At 38.7% G+C, this 19,784-nt stretch overlaps 1 protein-coding gene across 1 annotated transcript in view; it reads left to right on the forward strand.

Moving 5' to 3' along the window:
* LOC124233816 (thrombospondin type-1 domain-containing protein 7B) overlaps nt 1-19,784 on the forward strand; it is a 674,290-nt gene that overhangs the window by 420,847 nt on the left and 233,659 nt on the right. The window lies entirely within an intron of this gene.

Consider the following 19,784-nt stretch of genomic DNA (forward strand, 5'->3'; position numbering starts at 1 on the left):
AACTAGTGTTTTTATGTTTTTTGGTACTTCTATGCTTAATTTTTTGAGGAACCTCCATACTGTTTTCCATAGTGACTACACGAATTTACATTTCCACAGCAGTTTGAGCTTGCTCACTATCCCTTCCTGGTTTGTTTGCTGGCTTTTTGGTGGGAGTATCCAAGGACAATACCACATATTTGCATCCCTTTTCCCCATAAGGTTATGCAGCTTGGAAGGAAGCAGATCCCTCACAGTGACTAATGAGTTTGTCTCGACTCAGAATAAAAGGAGATTATTTTGGCCTGGGTTTGTTGCTGGTTTTCAGCAGTTTCTCAAATTGACTTCTGATATTATTTGCTTTAGTGAATAGCAGCTTGGAGGAGAGATGATGCCCTTAATACCAGACTTCGTGTCAACTGCCTTGGATTTGCACTGGACTATTTCTTTGTGGCTTGTGAAATCAAAGGGATACAGAAATTAATGCTTCTGTCTTAGAAATGGAGAAATAGGAACATGGAAATAAAATCTGAGATTACATGATTTCTAATTCAGTAATCTTTGGGGGTTGAATGTCCTGAAAGGGGCAGAATAGTTCTAAATAAGGAAAGTGAACCAAGAACTAAGTAACAAACTAGCTTTGCCTTTCTGCACAACCCAGTAACAATTACTCTGTTTTGTAGACCCTGGTGTTCCTGCTAGTTCATCTCTCATTATGAGCCAACAACCACTGCATTTCATCTTCATCATTTTGACCTCTGTTATCAGCAGTTTTCTCTAAGTCCTGTTCTAGTATTTCCCTTGGAAGTTAAAAGTAAATTCCATCAGCTGTCTAACCAACCTCTTTCCCAACCAACACTTAAGCTGTCGAAAGCCAAAGACTGAGCTTTTTTTTGTGTGTTTATACTTTTAAATGCTTAATAGAATACCTGGCACATAGTAAGCCATTAATAAATGAAATGAATGAATAGCTGTTTCTGTTATTTTCACAAAGTCAGAAGAAAAAAAATCTGCCACTTTTTGTTATTGTTATTGTTATTGTTTCCCCACATTTTGTGGGGAAAGATAAGAAATAAATAGGTGGAACCTAGAGTACTGAAATATGAAATTACGCTTCATTGTAGTTGGCAAAAGCAGGCGAATTAAAAAGGCTTTGCCTATAAAGAATGTATTTATGATGCATAAACCAGTATATTATGTATTTAGTTTGATATATTATTTTATGTACTTGTTAGAGTATTTTAAAGATGTTAGATTTAATCTGTTTTATTCATCCACTCATCCATTTTGATTTTAGTTTTAATTTTTATCAAATGTATACGTGCCCATAATTTGAAGAGTCAAATAGTTGTACAATAAGAATGAACAATTAAAATAGTTCTATGAGGTTTTTCCCCTTGCCTCCACTTGCCCCTCCTCGGAGTCAACTACTTTCAGTTATTTTAGCTGATTATGTTGTTTTGTAAACCATAACTCCAAAAAATATGTTTGGTTTGTGACTTGTTATATTTTCAGATTTAAGCATTAACTGTTTCCTTCCTATTATGAATAACAAGGATTTAGCTCTCTTGCCTCCTCCCACCCTCGCTGTGCAGGCACACTTCCCATTTTTCCCATATACAAGCGCAACTGGGAGATACTGCGAGTTCAGTTCTAGACCACCACAATAAAGTAAATATCACAATAAAGCAAGTCACACAAATTTTTTTGTTTCCCTGTGCATATAAACGTTATGTTTACCCTATACTGTAGTCTATTGTGTGCAATAGCATTATGTCTAAAAAAACAATGTCCATACCTTAATTTAAAAATACTTTATTGCCAAAAAGTGCTAACCATCACCGAGCCTTTTAGTGAGTCATAATCTTTTTGCTGGTAGAGAGTCTTATAAAAAACACAATATCTGCAAAGCATGATAAAGCAAAGCACCATAAAACAAGGTATGTCTCTAGTTATAATGTAATTTTATTAGATCAATATATTCAATGTTTATGTTAGTATGATTATATAGAGGTTTTTGAAAGCCTTACCATGTGTAAGTCAATTGTAATAATCTTTCCTTTCGTGCAACATTTTATTAGTCCTGGAGTTAGCAATGTTCTAGATTTTTTTCTTTGCTTTGTTTTTCATCTTCTTTGCATTGAAAAATAAAACAACAAACTCTACACTATTGAGCAAATGTTTCCTCAAGATGATCTGATGCAGCAGATTTGTACTTCTGAAACATTCTCATGGCTCTTTCTGACCTATTCATTCTGGACTCAATCTCTATATTTAATGTCTATCTGTCATCCTGGGATCTCTCTTAAGCATCATCTTCTCATCTCATTCTGTCCTCTGCCCTTTCTTGGTTTACACTCTTCTTTCAGGGAAGTTCATTCTTCTCTAGTTTCCTGAGAAAGGATGTGGAGGTAAAATTTTCATAACTGTGAATGTCTGAAAATGTCTTCATTCTGTTCTCACACTTGGATGATAATTTGGTGAGGTATAAAATTCTAAGTTGGAAACAATTTTCCTTTAGAATTTTGCAGATATTTTCCTTTTAGATTTTGGTAGGGGTAAGAAATTAGAAGCTTTTGAGATCTGTCCACACTGTTCTAAAATTTCACTAAGATGTACCCTCATATGGATCTGTATTAATTGTGTTTATTAGTCATTCAGCATTCCTTTTTATTTGGACATACATTTTCTAGAAATTTTCTTGAACTGTTTTTAAATGATTTGCTTCCTTGCATTTTTTGTTCTCTAGCTCTAGAATTTCTAAACTCCAGTTATGAAATCTTTCGGATAGATTTTTTTAAGCTATTTCTCTCCTAGTTTCCATCTGTTTGTCTTTTTACTCTACTTTTGAAAGATTTGCTTAATTTAATATTACACTGTATTGAGTTTCTCTTTTAACTTCTGTGATTTCATTTACATTTCTAAAAGATCTTTATTTCCTCAATCTTCTTTCTTCAGAGTGTTCCCTTATAGTTACATGGTTGAAATATCTTTATAATGATAATGTAATAATAATATAATATATAATCATATATATGTATATATATATATATATATATATATATATATATATATATATATGTACAATGGTGTCAGTGATGGTCTTTTTATTCTCAATGTTTTCTCCCCCTTACAATATTTCAATTCATTCCAAGTTGTTTCTATCTCATGATTTGTATTGGTCACTGTCTTTGCTGTCATACCTTTTCCTCATCTATCTGGTAATTCTTGCTTTTCTGCTTCTTTTTAGAGGTGACAACATTGAGTTATAACATTCGGCTGTTCATGCCAGCTTGAAAGTAGGGCAATCTGGCTGAGCTGTTCATGTGAGAAACTTCTCATTTCACCATAGTTGGGTCTTTCCTCTTGTACTGTTTGGATTTCCTGAAGAAGACTTTCGAATTGGCTGCCTGGAGGGGGTTGACTTGGTTATCAGTGTTCCTGGGACGTGATCTGTAAGTTAGGGAAGAAAGTAAAGTGTCTCTGTATTCCATATGACCATGAGCAAGAAATCTTCTCAACTAGGCCTTTAGCTTCCACTCCAGAAAGCCTACGTATACCCTTTTTAAAAATTTATTTACTGGCGCCAGCCCTGTGGTGCAGCAGTTGAGTTTACACGTTCCACTTCTCAGCAGCCCAGGGTTTGCCAGTTCAGATCCCGGGTGCGGACATGGCACTGCTTGGCAAAAGCCATGCTGTGGTAAGCATCCCACATATAAAGTAGAGGAAGATGGGCACGGATGTTAGCTCAGGGCCAGTCTTCCTCAGCAAAAAGAGGAGGATTGGCGGTAGTTAGCACAAGGCTAATCTTCCTCAAAAAAAAAAAAAAATTATTTTGTGAAGAAGATTGGCCCTGATGGAACCTGTGTTGCCAATCTTCCTCATTTTGCTTGAGGAATATTGTCACTGAGCTACCATCTGTGCCAATCTTCATCTATTTTATGTGAAATGGTGCCACAGAATGTCTTGACGAGCAGTGCTAGGTCTGTGCCTGGGATCTGAACCTGCAAACCCTGGGCTGCCAAAGCAGAGCATGTGAACTTAACCACTACGCCACCAGCTGGCCCCTGGTATACCCTTTTTATCCTCAGTCTTTTGCAAAGAGATAGAGAAGGTCAGTATTGTAGCAATGTGGCATGAGAGAGAGCAAGCTAGGGATCCAACTGCTTCATAAATACGATATGGCCTATTTCTAATTTTTTAAGCACAGTTGTTCCTCCCCATTCATCTCACTTCTAGAGATTCTGTCATGTAAGTCAGATTAATCCTTGGCTTTTGCTATTTCCAGACTGGAATTAAATATTTTCTTTGATTTGTTTAATCCTTAACCTCTTGTCCATTGGTTAATGGCTTCCAAACTCTTGACACCATTCTGTTCTTTCCCATAAGCTTAGTGTGTTAAGGAGTCAAAAAGATTTTATTGAGGTTTTAAAGGGAAGAAAAGTATATTCATGTTTCCACTCTGCCTTCTTTACCTGGAAGTTCAGCTAATTTATATTTATTATGTAAATACCTTCCTAAGTGAAGTATGGAAATTTTTTTGCCAAAATTGTAGAATGTTTTCCATTGTGTGTTAGCATGCTGTGTGCACTTAACAACATGTCACTGGGTGAAATAAAAATAATTATGCATAAATGCTTCCTTTAGTACCAGCTGGCTGTGTTAATCCTGCAAGTTCTCCGTAGAACCGTGGCTTGCAACAATATACACAAGAATGTTCTGTACATACTTGTATCCATAATATAATTCTGGAGTATCAGAGCTGGAAGGGAACCATATCATCCTGGTCCAACTCACATTTTGGATGTAAGTACCCTTGAGTCTTGATGAGCCTCGCCCAGTGGCTCATACAGCCATCACAGGAAAAGTCAGAGCCAGACTCATTCTCCTGACTAGCCATGTTGCCTTCTCAGATTGTGCTTGGGTCCTGGGTGTTATGAAGACTAGAAGCAAATGTGTAGAACAGTGTGTAATCAGAAGAAGATCTAGTTACAAGTCCAACTAACCTTGGTAATTTGAGCCATCCGGGTGGCCGGTACTACCTCAAAGTAGTTAAATGTATGAATGGAATTTTGTTAGTCACATTGAGGTTAATTATTTGTCAGTGCTTAAAGGTAAAAGCAGATCAAGTTCCTGACTTAAAGAACTTATAACTGGTAAGATTTCGGAAGGCAGTTTTACTCTTAATTTAGTGAATTTTCGCAGGTAAAAAATTACACATAAGAAATCGGTGGTCATTTGATTTTGAGATATATATCACTTTAAACAAATTCAATTTCACATAAGCACAGCGCTGATTGTTTACAAAATGAATCTTTGAGTTTAAATGTCATTATTCTGGATAGAAAGCCTTTCAATAGCCGGTTTTGCTGTTGCATTAAAATTTCCTTCATATTAATTTCCTTCATATTTCTTGCATATGACTTTTTCATAATCCATCTAGATATTATATGAAGTGAGTTGTTCTTCATTAAAAAGTCTTTCGAGAGAAACTAAGTTGTATGACTAGTGAATATGTATAGTGCACATGAACTACAATATGATCCTCTGAATCTACCATTACTCAGACTTTTATTATAAGGTTTTATTAAGTTTGAGATCCTAGAACCAGAATTAAAGGGTAACAGATTTGTTTTCATAAAGGATGTAGCAAATGCATGGTCTCTGGAGGCACTAAAGACGTAATGGGGATGGATAAAGATAATTTCAGCAGCATCTTGGCAGAGTCTATGGAGGAGGAGACTCAGCAAAATGAAAATAAATGTCTTCTTGACATGGCATCAGCTTTGCATATAACAGACAATTTATTATAATGGTGGTGATTATGATTCCATGTGAAGCATGAGTACTCATAGTGATCTACAAAGAGGAGAAATCATTTGTAGAAAGAGGAGAGTTCCCAAGAAGACGTTTTAAGTAGACAGATGCACAAGGAAATGCAGTATACTTTGGTGAGAGAGGAAAATAAATGTGGATATTGTGCTGATGTATTGTTTCTCTGTAGCAATGAGATAATTAATATCCTGGGTCTTTGCAGTTGCTTTTCAATAGAGAACATGAAATTATTTCTAAATTTGTTTCACATCTCATTTGTTACTTAGTTACTGTTACTAGAATGATTATATGACACTGAGTTTAGCTTCCTGATAAATGAGACAGCACTCATTATCAAGATAGCTTATTTCTTGGCACATATAGTTAAAATTTTTGTTTTACACAGGCTTTTACGAATCTTACCTGGTATACTTGAAGAGTAAGTACATTTTTAAAAATCTATAATTACTTGCTACAGTAATTTGGCCCAACTCTTCCCTGTGCTTTTCTCTGAAATGCAGCAGGTAACTAAAGCAACATCCATCTGTCAAATCCAGAACAACTGCTAGAAAATGCCTGCCCTATTTTTCCTCCTGATTTGAAAGCTGGTTTTGCACAACAGCTGTTGGTAGAGATACAGGTGAAACTTATGTAAATACTGTCATATTCCTTTAAAAATGGAATAAATCACCTTCTACATGCAATGTGTGAATTAGCATATTTATTCTTTCACAGCTGCCAAATATACATCCCCTGTACATGTACATAAAATAGGGGCTGGAGGAGCATAAAGCTTCTAGCATATTGCATAGTTACGGGCAATATTCTGTAGAATGAAGTGTGTATGAGTTCTTTACCAACTATATAAAAGAAATGTCAAAAAACTTTTATACAATTTGAATTGAGGACTTAGTTCAGCATAAGACACAGAATTTAGAAGTGGGAGATATTTCTGAAGGAATCTGATGTGATGTCTTTTTAGTGTCTGTGAGAAAAATGACTTGGAAATACTAGAAAGCATCTCATCGTTAGTTTCCACCTCTAATGAGGCCATGATATAGAAAGAAGAAAAAGAACACACATTTATAAAGGGAGTTAGATGATTTCTTACCTCGAAGATTTTTATAGCATAGTAAGAAATTAGCTCTCACTATCACACAATGTTATGTATTCTGAATACATTTACATGCAGGTAGTTCATAGATATTTATATATTTAGTGGGGATTTTTGCTCCCACATATTGGAAGTTGAGTATTCTGTGTAGATTATGAGCCCTCTTAAGGCAGAAATTCTGTCTTAATGTTGCTGCTATGTTTCGTGGCTCAACAGACTGTATTCTCCCAATAGTGTTGGACAGAATTCTAATTTGATAAATATGGCACCGCAGAAAGTCTAGGCAAATGTATTAATTTTTTTAATGGAGGACAAAATTTAAAAATAAAACTTTGCAGGTCAGAAACATGTGAAAAGAACTGCATTTATGATATAATCTTAATTCATTATTTATAGGCACACCCTTGTTTATAAACGTTATAAATGGTTTCAGGCATAACTTTTGGGAGGATAATTTCTTTGCTATCTGGTAAATGCTTATGATTCCCATTATTTCTAGAAATGCAGCATCTAGTTCACATGATTTTGTGACATGACTTCTGAGCTCTTTTTCTAAAACTACATTTGTTTGAGATTCAGAATATTTACATTATGAATTTTTTATCGGCTTTCTTGAGATAAAATACACTCTTTAAAGCATACGATTTGGTAGTTTTCAGTATGTTGACAGAGTTGTGCAACCATCACTATAATCAAATTCCAGAATATTTTCATCACACTAAAAAGAAATACTATACCATTAGTAGTTATTCCCCATTGACTTATTTTTAATGGAAGAAAGTCAACTGGGATAAATGGAGCTACTCTTAGGTGTTATAAAATCAGGGAGACAATCACTGATGTGTAAAAGGCTTGGTTGCAGTGATGGGTTCTTCCTATTCACTGTCATGACAATTTAGAGTGATTGCTGCCAAATGTCTTGCTGAATGTGATGATTTATATGCATTTATAATGGTTTTCTTCCATACAGGTTTTAATTATTTCTCTATTGGAAGAAAGATTCAGAGAGGCAATCTAAATGGAAGGAGTGGCTAAGAACTTTCAAAGTTGAGTTTGCATAGCATGTCCTCTCTTTGGAGCATATATATTTTTGGTCCAGTTTAGGGGAAGGAGTGCTTGGGGAATAAGATATTTTTCTTGGGGCCAGCCCCATGGCTGAGTGGTTAAGTTCCCACGCTCCACTTTGGCGGCCCAGGGTTTCCCCAGCTCGGATCCTGGGCGCGGACATGGCATTGCTCATCAGGCCATGCTGAGGCAGTGTCCCACATAGCACAACCAGAGGCACTCACAACTAGAATATACAACTATTTACTAGGGGGCTTTGGGGAGAAGAAGAAGAAAAGAAAAAAAAAGAGAAGATTGGCAACAGATGTTAGCTCAGCTGCCAATCTCTAAAAAAAGAAGATATTTATCTTACAGTTTCATTGACAATCAAGCTACTCTTTGTACTTACGTATTTGTTTTGGGTGGTTTCATTGGAGTTAACGGAGATCATGGGAGTCTAAAGCTACTCTGGGAGCACTTGTGTTCATGCAGACACCATCGTGAGGCTACACCGTGTCCTAGAGAAGGATGATTTAGTGCTTTTCTTCCTTGGATTTAGGATTCCCACCGATTACTCCTTCTCTACTCTAGTTGTTGAAGGTTTTCAATCTGCTTATCTGGAACCTCTTGATGTTCTGATTTTACTAAGTCGTCAATTTGGATCTCCTTTGTTTCTCACTCCCGCCACCCACTCCCCAAGGCCCACAGCTGAGCCTGATCACTTTGCCTCCAACCATGCCTGGGTAACTTGACCACAATTCCTAGCATTCCCTTCTGGAATCTGCCACACCAGATCAGCAGCAAGCTTATAATTAGGCTCCCTACTTCCTCCTCTGTGATCCTCACAGGTATTAGCTCTTTTTTTTTTTTTTTTTGATGTAATTTACGAATTATTTGTAATTTTATTTTGTTTTCTTTTTTTCCTGAAATGTTTATTCTTGTCAATGTTTCTCAGTTAGGGGGCAAATACCTTTAAGTCAAGAGCCCTGTCTGTGTACATGTCTTTGGTTAGCTGTGAACACAGAGAGCTTCAGGACTTAAATGCCTGGAAGTAAAGTGAATGAGCATTTTTAACTAGGCATCTTCTGATCTTGTGTTAGGACCTAAATAAAGTGCTTCAAGTTTACCTAGGGACTAAGTATACATTATTAGCTTACTAAGCATTTCATATTTTTTTTGAAAATTCTTTTTTTTTCTAAGAGGGCAACAATAATTGGAGAATATGTTTGCAACATGCAAAATGAGTTGTATCTTTCCATAAGCAAGCTTATAATTGGGCTCCTGCAGCCACATAGCTTTGCATATGGTACTTATGAGTCAATTAAAGCTCCTAACAAGCAATTACAGGTTTATTGTTTAATTCAGTTTCCACAACTCACGCTGCTCCACTCAAAAGTTGCATATATGTCAGTCAGCATGTAATAATAAGCACACACTTTATTCAAACACTAGTTTTGAAGAATGAGAGCTCTAAATACGGTGCTCCTCCACACTGTGCTCTGCATAGGGAGAGAGAAAAATACAAGGGGAAAATGAAAGCACTTGGGGTGTGGCAAGAACAGGCTCTTACTTCCAAATCAACTCATTTGGATACTAGCAAGTAAAAATGTCTTCCCTACTACTAAAAATTGTCACAGAAATGGAATCTCTAGGACATCCACTGAGTGAATTAGTGTATGTGGAGTGGTTGGTGGTTCAGGTGATGGAAGTCCAAAGGGGAAGGGCCTGGGTTTTTGATCCTCGAGTGGAGAAGTTGGCTTGGTTAGGCTGGGGTGACCCCAATCTCCCTGCCGGGGAAATGCCGTGCTAGGTGGCACCTTCTCCGTTCCTCCTTATGCTGCCAGGACTCCTGGCCCTGCCCCACACTTGCTGGCCACTTGGGGAGAGGATTAGAGCCATCCTTCCCTTTCTTCTGCAGCAGGAGTAACTAGCCAGAGACAAGCTGGGAAGACTCAATCCACACAGCATTCTAGTGAGCTTATTGATGTGCATTCTAAGTCTAGCCAGGTCTTGGCTTTTGAGCATGGGGTGGAATGTGGGAGTGGCTCAGGGCTGCCATCATACACACTGGATGGTTCAGAGCACATCGCCGTAGTAGAGTCAACAAGACATGCTTGCCGTGAAAGAAAGCATAGAGTTAGCCTTCTTTTCCAGGATATAGAACTTTCTATTTCTTCCAGCTTTTCTCACTCCCTTCTCAATTCCAATATCTATGAAGAGATTTTCCCTTCATTCATTGATGATGACAACAATTGTAGCATGATAGTTGGATGGAGGAAAGTGGCTTTGCAGTTTACATGGCTCAGACTGACCTAAATATTCGTATTTGTCATTAGAATGCACTTTTGTTTAATGTAGCTACACATTTTTTTTTTTTTTGAGGAAGATTAGCCCTGAGCTAACATCTGCTGCCAATCTTCCTCTTTTTGCTGAGGAAGATTGGCTCTGAGCTAACATCCATGCCCATCTTCCTCTATTTTATATATGGGACACCTGCCACATCAAGGCTCGACAAGCAGTGCGTAGGTCTGCACCCAAGATCCAAACCAGCGAACCCTGGGCCCCCAAAGCAGAAAGTGCAGCTTAACCATTGCGCTACCAGGCTGGCCCCTAGATGCACATTCTTAATTATGCTTGGTTTTGAATAAGAAATAAGTCCACCTCTCTGTTTTCTCTAAGGACACTCCAACAGAGTGTGGGGGAGAGGAGTTCTAAAGGCAGCTGAGGGAATCCAGGCAGGATGATTGAAAAACCAACGAATTAAAACAAAACAAAACAAACCTGTTGTGAAAGCAGAGAACGGGGGAGTCATGGTAAACGTGATAGTGTCAAATGTGCTTTTCTTCCTACTATTGGGAGTGGATGAGGTAGACCTTGTTCCTATCTAGTGGATGAAGCAAGGCCTCAGAACTAGGAAGAAATACCTTTGCCCTATATTGTAGGCTGAATAATGACCCCCAAAATGCTCATGTCCTAGTCCCTGGAACCTGTGAATATCTTCCCCTCCTGGCAAAAGAAACTTTGCAGCTGTGATTAAGTTAACGATCTTGGGGTGGGGAGATTATTCTGGATTACCCAGGTGGGTCCAATAGAATCCAACAGCCCTCATGAGAGGGAAGCAGGAGGCATTGTGATGACAGAAGCAGAAGTTAGAGAGAGGGAGATATGCTGGAACTACACTCCTGGCTTTGAAGCTGGAGGAAGGGGCTTGGAGTGAAGGAGGCAGGCAGCCTCTGGAACCTGGAAAGGCTAAGGTACCTGGATTCTCTCTGAAGCCTCCAGAAGGAACCAGCCCTGCTGACACCTTAACTTCAGCCTGGTGAAACTCATTTCCGACTTCTGACTCCTAGAATTGTAAGAAAACATATTTCTGTTCTTTTAAGCTGCTAAATTTGTGGTAATTTGTTGAGGCAGCAAAAGGAAAACAATAATACCCTAGAAACAAATTAGTACTAAAAAAAATTTGGTGGGTCTTTCCCGATACTAAAGGAGTGGTGTTGGGCTGTCCGGCAGAGTATCTAAGTCCTTCAGTACCTGACACTTAACTCCCCGCCACAAACATTGTCTAACGACCCCTGCTGCCTATCCCATGGTGGGCTTCAAAGAACCCATCTACTGTTTTTACTGGCACCTTAATGACTATCAGTCGCTTATTAGGAGGCACACGGGTATACAAGCCAGCACAGGCTCAGGTCTCCTAGGTCTCTGCACCTGGCGGTGAAGCACGTGTATGGCAGGCTTCGAATTTTTTAAATGCTTCTGAATTTATATCCTTAATCCAATCAGGTTTTTCTCTCTGCATCCTGTCTGCCACTATGGCTTCAGGGAAAGGGACAGGAAAAGGCCACCACAGATGGGAGATGGATGCAATGCAGGGGTAGTCTGTCAAACAGGAGCCTCTTCCTGCCAGGGTGGGTGACAGGAAGGAAAAGAGAAGAGATGTGGAGGGGAGGGTAAGCAGAAGGAATGTGTGTCATGGTTTCCTCTGACTCAGGGCTGGTGTTCTAGAGGTGGAGAGTTTGGCTAAGAAAAAAGAAAACAGCTGAAGTATTTCTGTTCCATGGCCTGTTTGGAACTCTGGAAAGAGATGCCTTACAGGGGCCCCACTTCAGAAGGAGGGCTTAATGGCTCCCTAGATGCTCCCTGAGTTTCCTGTTCCACAGAGAGTCTCCAGAAGTTCCCTCATGCCCCGAGGAAGATGTGGTAGCTGAAGGTGCCGTCTGGCATCCTCACCAGGAGAACTACCTTGGCTTTCCCAGGGCACTGATCATATGGCCCTGGCAGGATATTCCACACCAGCAGGTACGAAGGTGGGGTGAGACCTCATCAGCTAGAGGATCATGGCCACTGACCAGGCTGAGAGGGAATCGATCATGAGTCCTTGAGCCTGAGATGAGACTTCAGCAGCAGATGTCTCCAGGGCAAGCAGTCGCCAAGTAGACAAGGGCTATCCTTACCTCAGATGCTGGCAAAGACCCAGAGAGCTTCTGAAGTACCTTCATGCAGATCCAAGAACCCTGCTGGCTGCCACAGGCACCAGGTGCCATCCTGGAGAGGGGAAGTAGAAGTGGCTCAAAGAGCTAGACCGTGCATTTACCTGAAAAGAATTATTTAAACAGGAAGGAAATTAATTAAAATAGCCAAAACTGAGATAGCATTCATTGGCACTTGTACCTTTCCTGATTGCCTACTAGGAAGGGAGCTCTTAAGGAAGATTACATCAGTCTATAATAAAATAATCGGAGTGGAGTAGAGTTCTGCCCTTAGACTCAGCAAGAGCAAGAGGTGGGCTGCTCTGGCCTCTATGGCCTAGAGGGCCCTTCTCTGGCCTTCTTCCATCTCTGTTCCTTTCACCTGGATGAGGAGCCCCGCTGGAGCCTATGCTTCCCCACTCATCCCCTATCCAAACTCTGCCCCATCATCAGGACTCTGGCAGTTCCTGCCCAAATGGCTCTGAGCCAACTTCAGGGACTTGCAGCCACCTCTTTGCAGAATCTGACCTCTGAGGAAAGCTTGTGCAGCCTATGTGTACACCCTAGGCCAGAGGGGTGGACAAGGCTGCCTGATTTGTGAATTGAGCTTTGAGAGATTACCTGCAGTGCCAACTCATGAGTGCAGGAAGGTCCCTCCAGGGGTAGATTCAAGCTGTGGGTGCGAAGAGGAGGGAGGCAGGCCAGAAACCCAGGACTGGGACCGCTGTCCCTGTGCTGCCACATCCTAGCCTGAAACTTCAAGTCATCTCAATTTTTATCGGAATCTGGCTTTGCAAGTTGTTATGAAGACATACGTATTAAGGTAGGAGAATAGAACTGATCTATTGCATGTTTGTTAATTTCAGTGATAACTTTTAACTGTTTAGACTTGTGATTTGTGGCCTTTTCTTGTATTCTATCACTAGTCCTCATACATGTTGGGGCAACCTGGCATAGAGTCCTTATATCCGTGACTTTGCTACACAGACATGGGACATGTAATTAGAAGTGTTGCAAGTCATATCAAAAGGGAAGTAAAGAGTTCTACGAGTGTCCATAGCAAGGGCAGGAAGCTAGCCTGTCTTATTGCTTGTTTCTCTGCACAGGCATCATGGTGTGCAAAGCTCAGCTCATGCTGTTTTTCCTGGCGACATCCTACTCATCCTTCTTGCATCGCTTCTTCCAGGAAGGCTCCTCTGATGGCACAGTGCCTGAGGCCCCAGTGCTGTGCCCTTACAGGACCCTTAGTATAGTGAAATTTTATTTCCATGTTTCTTTCGTCTGTGTATCCCAGGCCACTAGGGCAGGGCTTGACATCTAGAGCACGTTGTCTGAATGTTGGTTGAGGTGAACTGTTGCTACCCTCTCTGCCCCTTGCTTTGCATGTAAATTGAGCTCTGTACCTTGACTTAAGCAGTTCACCATTGCAGGACGGCAATAGAGCCCTTCTAGTTTTCTGTCGTGCCCCCCATTTCCTGGTAATCATGACCTCTTGAAATAAATTCTTCCTACTGTTTCTTGTCAACTAGTAGAGTTGAACTCTGATTGGGAGCAACTTCAGAAAGTAATGTGTGTGTCCTTGGAGAAGGTGAGTGCGGGCAGATCTGAAGTAGCAGGCTCCATCACTTATTTCCAGACAGAACATTATCATTTCTTATCATAAGGCCAGCAACCCCTGCCCTCTTCTTATCATAATTGAAAAGAAGACAGACTAATCACAGAGTGTCTGACTATCAGAGCTTAGAGGTGATGGGGGCAGAAAGACTAGCCACTTAGTAATGCTTAATAATCTGCTCATTTTAGTCATCATTACAGCCTAAGAGGGCTGCCTAGCCATCCCACATTCACAGTAGTTCCTTTAAAATATTTAACGATGAGACACCCTGAGAATTCATACAAGTTCTTTCTTTGCTTCTTATGCTAAATTCTCAGATAATTTTACATTTTGTGTTAGGGCATTCCTTTTCATGCTGCTAGAATTGAAAATCAGAAAACAGGGGAAAGCAATTAGTAACTCTTCTTCCTTTCTGCTGATTCTTTTTCAAGACGCAGCCTGAGTAGTAATTAGAGAAAGATGAAGTAGCTGAACTCAAGTCTGTGTGTTATATATGTTGCTGACACTATGAATGGGAAAATGTGACCTAAGGCTTCACAGAGATTTTTGGAGGGTTCCAGGTCACCCTACCATACCCACTTGCCCAGTGACTGTTCTTGTCTGAGAGCTCTTGTCTGAGTGGCTTGGCTCAAGCACTTCCTTCCCCATCATTCCCGAACAAGAACACTCAGCTGTCGCAGGCAGCTACTCTGAAAGCTTTCTGCCCAAAGCAGAAGATAACTAAATTTGAAACGGTGCATAATAATGAGATTATTCTGGAGCTATTTGAACTAATTTTACCTGGGAGTGCAATTTTCCGTCAGTAAAGACAACAATATTTCAAGTTTAATAAATACAATATAATTAAATATTGAATTGCCACTCTTAAACAATTCAGTTCAGGCGGAAATATATGATAGGAAGGGTCAGTAGTAAATGCCTCTCCCTTTCCTAATGGAAAGACCTTTCCCACTAGTATAGCACAGTACTCTTTAAATACTTAAAAGCACCAAAAGAGAAATATTTTCTCTAGATCATGGCCTGCAAGTAATTTGCTATGATCCAAAGGAGCCAAGACTCAGAGTTCAACTAAATAGCAGATGTCTGGCAGATAAATTCTTTGTAATGGCTTATTTTTTTCCTGCCTGCCCATTACACATCCTTTCCCTTCAAGACTGAAGCACCCACTTTTCCCTTCTATGCTGAGTTTCCCCATTGGTTATCACCATCAGAGAAACTACAGTGTTGTATTTCTATATGTCTACCTGCCTGTCACTGCCACTAATGTAGCCTCCCAGAAGCCTGATTATTTATATGTATGTGTGTATGTGTGTACACACACAAGGCTTTTATAATTGTTCATAGTTCCTTACATATTTTGCAACCAAATAAGTGAATGGGTGAATGAATGGATGCAGTTCAGGAAGATCTATTAGGACAGAAGATGTAGGTAATAAAGATCCAGGTAAATAAGCAAAGTCTAACAGCTAGACCACCATGGAGGCAGAGAAAGTGACTTTAGCAAGGTCTATTCCTGATCCTAGGGCATCACATATTTTTTCTGACTTGTGTCCACGCACGCCTCTTCTGATCAGTAATGAAGCCCAAATGATTCTAATGGTCAGAAAAGTTTGATACATGCAACTAAATCTTCCTCAGGTGTTAAAATTCTTGTGAATTCAACTTTAACACAGAAAGATGTGGTACCTATTTCTGGGGGTATGGCCACCTTGGTAAGTGAGGTATAAAGATGCAAATATGGCCAGCACTCCTGTTTTGCAAATGTTGGCTCTCCTCTCATGAAACTCTTAAGCATTAAGGATATTGGTTTTGGTGCTTCTGGAAAGAATTCCTAGCAGGACTTAGATTTCAGTTTCTGACTTTTCTTGGAGTTGTGATCTCATCCAGTAGCTTATAAGCCTCATTTCTGTAGACGGTAAGCAGAAGGCACAGAGCATCACTTGGAAAAATAGCAGACAGTATCCTTGGGAGGACCATGCAGTCTTTGGAAGAGGCTACTGACCTGAACATTATAATTCAAGGGAGGCTCCAGTCACACTTCTTAGAGGTCAAGAGTGTTTGGTGGGATTTGGAAAATTCTTCTTGAACGAAAAACCAAGACAAGTGGTGGTGGATTCTTCTTTTCCTACTATTTGTTACATTTAATTTCCAATTAGCCTCCATCATAATAATAGGTAACTCTCAGGGCACATGGACTAATGTACCAAGTGCTTAGTACTGTACTAAGCACTTCATCTGCATGAATTTATCATATGATGTAGGTATTATTATCATTCTCATTGTATGGATGAGCTAATTGAGTCTTAAGAGAGTTGACATAACTTGCCCAAGGTAAGAGTAAAAAAAAAAAAAAAAAATGGAGTTCTTTTTGACACCAAGGCCTACAATTTTATCAGTACATGTTGTTATCACCTCTGATTTATTCCTCGAAAGAAGTTCTCTGACTTGAGTCTATACCTTTAGTATTGGTCACTGAATTCCAGTGTAGGTTAAAACTTATTATTTTTTAGGAATATCCTTTGACTATGAGTACCTCAATGGAAGGAGCCTCTGAATTGGTTGTACCTATAGATATTAGTTATCCCCATTTACTCCAAATGTCTTCTCTTTTCATTTCCTTTGAATATCTGTTGTCTTTCTTTTGCTAGTTTTCCAGTCCTGCGGACTTCTTGCTTGCTATTTCTCCAATATTTTCCTACCCTCAAATATAATTCAATAACCAGCCATTCAACAAATGTTTATTAATTAAAGGATTCCTTTTATACTAGAACATTCCCAAGAAGAAAATTTTTATTTAACTTGTTCAGGTTTTTGTTTCTAGTGCTTCTTTTCATACTTGAAAAGCAATTGGAATCTTGAGCTTGAAGAAATCTGAAGAGCATGATGCCTGGCCTAAATTGATCATCGTGCGATCTGTAATGTGTCAGTTGCCTCTCACCCTTGGTTAATAGATTGTCAGTAGTAACATGGAGCAGTGGTCTTCAGATTAATGTGGTGTTGTCAAACTTCACCTTACAACTTTGAATGTACTCTGTGGCCCTCAGTAATCTCCAACGTCTTGGTTGAACTACTCTACTACCTCAGTTTGTAGAGGAGTGATGGATCTGATTCGTTCTGCATAGCCCTGTTAATACAGTGAATGCACTTAGAACGTACCTGATATATTGGTTGATTAATGGTGATTTTAAGTGTAGCACCAGAAATCAGGTGAAGATTCAACCATAGTTTTCTTCTTACCTTTGTCCCTCAGATTCTGAAAATGACCAAGGAAGGAAAGAGCTGTGGAGAATGAGAGTGTGTCCGTGTATACTTCCTAGGAGAACTGTCAGCCTCCTTGTTTTAAAACAAATTTGGAAACAAACATAAAGGATAATAATAGTTGATAGCATTTATTGAGCCCTTTAGTGTGTGTGAGATGCTGTTTTAAGAATTGTCACAACTCTTTGTTCTAGGTGCTCTTACGATACTCATTTTAAAGATGAGGAGACTAAAGCATAAAGAATTTCAATAACTGATCTCAGTTCACATAACTCCTGGACGTTTGGAGTTGGAATTTGCATTCATACCATTTGCCATGAATGTCTGTGAATTGCATCATATAGTATAGCTATTATTTCTTAATTTCGAATGCTTCCCTTTTTTAATATAAAATAACTCAATATAGATATTCATAAATCCAGTGTATTCTAATTTAGATACTTTGTAGAACTTCAAAATATCATTGAATATTCATCATAGCTTTCAAATTCTAAACTTACTTGAAAGAAATTATAGAATATGAATATTTAAAATTAATTTCATTGGAAAAATCTCATTTGTATATACATAGAGGTTTAAATTTTAAACAGCAGTGCTTTTAAAAAGTATTTAGAATTCCTCTTCATGTTATTCAGTGCATTGTAATCTTGGAAAAATATTAAAAGTTTGCTGAACTGACACCAAATTGGCACTTCAAATAATGTTTGCTTGTACCCTATAAAGATAAAGTATCTTGGTGTATTCATTATTATTGGCCATAATATTTCCAACAAAGAAAACGCAGATGATGTTGGCTTGATGTGTGATGGATTTTGTTCCTAGGATGTGGATAAAAACAAAACCAAAAACTATTCAAAATCAATGAATAATCCCTCTTGCCACAGAGCAGATGTACAAACTCAGAAATATTGTGTGTACATCCATTTTCATCTTAGTTAATTCCTTGGTCCAAAAACATTAGATGGGTTCGGCTTTCACTAGTTCTAAAATATATATATATGGTTTCAGGTTTACTTGGTCTCTGTTGTGCTCAAAATAAAGGAAGGAATTCGGAATGTAAGAAGAATGGGCAACTAAAAGAAGGCTCTATGTATACTTGCCCTGTATTAGAGAGATTTAACGAGTTCTTAACAACGTTGATCCTAAGCTGTGGTCTCTTTATTCCTTGTAACTTGGTAGATTTTAAAGAGGTGTAATAAAAATGATCCTAAACTATGATTTCTTAAGGATGATGAACTCAGCAAATATCTGTTAACACTATTTCCATAGGCATCCACACCAAGTATGGGTGGTCAGTGGACAGGCTAGTTCAGAACAACCTGGGACACTTAAAGACAAAAATATTCCTAGACTTCTCCCCCAGGCATATTGACACAGTAGGTCTGAGGTCATGCTATGGAATCTCTGTATTCTCATCGACATCCATGGTTCAGAATCAGTTTAGAAGGGTAGTTTTCAACTGGGGACAACATTTGGCATTGTCTGTAGTCATTTTTGGCTTTCATAACTGGAAGGGTGTGTGTGCTAGTGGCATCTAATAGGTGGAGGCCAGAGATGCTACTAAATATCTTGCAATGCACAAGACTCATTCATGTTCCCAAACACAGAAAGCATCCAACCTAAAATGTCAATAGTACCAAGGTTGAGAAATGCTGGCCTAGAGAATATAAAAACACATCCTTAGAAAGTCCATAATTAGTGCGAATAAAAGATGCACAAAAATATCATTCATTGGTAATTGAATAAAAAGCCATTATTCCAAAGAACCAAATGAAAAATTAAGTAAAATTTCATAAGTGTTTCACCTCGAGATTGGTAGTTATTTTATGGTATGACCAGAGACATTCTAGTTGAAAAAGCATGTGAGAGAAACTTTGAAGAGTTATCTGCAATTGATAGGATATTTGTAATGAGAATTATCTGGACAGATTATACCTGTACTTGAAAAAGATGGTTTAAAAATTTTAACTGATCCTAAAATGTTGATAAGAAGAAAAAGATTTACTGATAGACAACAGAAATTCCTTTTTAAATACTGACTGGGAAGTGAAAATAGGACCTCTTCCATATGTGCCATTTAAACAAGCAAACAAACAAAATTCAAATCTAGGTATAGTTCATATGATTTTTATGGTTTTGTCTTTTTTTGTCTTCATATGACTCTCTTACAGATTCTCTTTCCTAGTTTTATATCATCCCTAGAAATCAGGTGCTCACAAGCAGAATGTACAATAAATTACTGAGAATTATTTTGGTGGCTGTCAATGCAGGGTTTGGATTAATAATGAAACCAATTACATCTTCAAAAACCTCTGGTGGCAACAATAAACATTTAATTTGCAGGAGAATAAGGTTGGCTATGTTGAACACCTTTTGCAATCACAATGATAACCAAATTTTCAAACATTGGGGGATTCTGCTATTTTGTCATAGAACCAGCAGCAGGCTGATTTAATCAAGATAATAAAAGAATCTATGCTTTTCTTTT

Source organism: Equus quagga, unplaced genomic scaffold, assembly GCF_021613505.1.
Source record: "Equus quagga isolate Etosha38 unplaced genomic scaffold, UCLA_HA_Equagga_1.0 251_RagTag, whole genome shotgun sequence".
Classification (NCBI taxonomy): Eukaryota; Metazoa; Chordata; class Mammalia; order Perissodactyla; family Equidae; genus Equus; species Equus quagga.